Below are 1,726 nucleotides of genomic sequence, written 5' to 3' on the forward strand. Positions count from 1 at the left end.
TAACTCTTAATCGTACTTCGACCACCTTTGATAGCTCGCAGCCGAGATCCGGAATCGACCTCGAGGCCCCGATTGTTATCCTCTCGGTTTGATTATCACCTTATCTCTAATTCTTATTTCATTTCTATGTCTCACACACGTAGCATCAACTACTTAACAACTAGCATAAAAATAGATCACGTATTTTTAGAGTCCCATATTAAATTTAATTATTATTATCATTTACACGGTAAATAGTTTGGCGCCCACCGTGGGGCTAAAAATAATAGTGATTATTTTCTTGCCGGTTCCATTACACAACGCAAGTCATCTTTCACGCTTTTTCTTCTCCAAAGATCTTTGATTTCATGTCGAAATGTCTGATTCAGTAAACAATGATCTTGAGAACCACGGAGAGAATGGTGTGGTTGTTCCAGGTGTTGGTGAGCCACCACGAAACCTTGAGAATGCACCAGGACCAATTCCGGCAGATGAAATCTCGTGCGACGCTCGACACGTTGAAATAAGCTCCCACACTAATAGGAGCATACACCAAGGCGACCGACAAGAAGCCTGAAAAACCCCAACCGGCGAAGAACGGAAGGTTAGCCTTCATGTTATTTTTGAAATGTTGTAGGCACAACAGCTGGCTATTGCTCAGCTTCAAAGTCACCAGAAAACTCCCGCACAGTAGCACCGGGGACACCTCCCCTGGCCGAATAGTACCGGAGATATCAAGCAATAACGGGTCAATAGCCGATCCTGCCATCGTAAAGATGCTCAAGGACCTCACCAGAAGGATCGAATCGGGCAAAAAATGATAGAAGCCAACGATAAGAAGGTCGAGACTTACAACTCCAAGATCGACCAAATTCCAGGAGCGCCCCCGATCTTCAAAGGTATGGATCAAAGAAGTTCATGCAGAAGCCGTTCCTATAGGAAGCGGCCTCGAAATCCATTCCAAAGAAGTTCAGAATACCGGACCACCTGAAATACAACGGTACCTCGAACCCCAACGAGCACGTTTCCGCTTACACATGTGCAGTAAAGGGCAACGACCTGAAGGACGACGAGATCGAGTCTGTCCTGCTGAAAAAGTTCGGAGAAACACTTTCTAAAGGGGCAATGATGTGGTATCATAACTTGGCCCCGAACTCCATAGACTCATTTGCCATGCTGGAAGACTCCTTCATAAAGGCTCATGCCGGGGCCATCAAGGTGGCCACAAGGAAATCCGACGTCTTCAAAATCAAGCAAAGGGAGAACGAGATGCTACGAGAATTTGTATCTCGCTTTCAAATGGAACTACCACCTGTCTCTGATGACTGGGCAGTGAAGCCCTTCACTCAAGGTCTGAATGAGTGAAGCTCGGTGGCTTCGAAGCAGCTGAAAGAGAATCTGGTCGAATATCCCGCCATGACCTAGTCGGACGTCCACAACCGATACAAGTCAAAAATTAGGGTCGAAGATGACCAACTGGGAGCCCCCTCGGGCTTAGTATACCCAAGCAGGCTTCTGGCAAAGGAGCCAAAACCAAACAAAGAAAGATATTAGCCATACATCGAAGACTGGAGAAACACCCAGAGCCGCAACCCACCTCCAAACGATCGAAGGATAGACCGAGGAAATAATCCCTAGGGACTCATCAGCAGAGTCAGGTTCGATAGGAGTGCAGGACCAACAGAGGCACCTCACCTGTCGGAATACAACTTCAACATCGATATATCGGACGTTGTCTTCGCCATCA

This window comes from Nicotiana attenuata, chromosome 3 (genome assembly GCF_001879085.1).
Source record: "Nicotiana attenuata strain UT chromosome 3, NIATTr2, whole genome shotgun sequence".
NCBI classification, from domain to species: Eukaryota; Viridiplantae; Streptophyta; class Magnoliopsida; order Solanales; family Solanaceae; genus Nicotiana; species Nicotiana attenuata.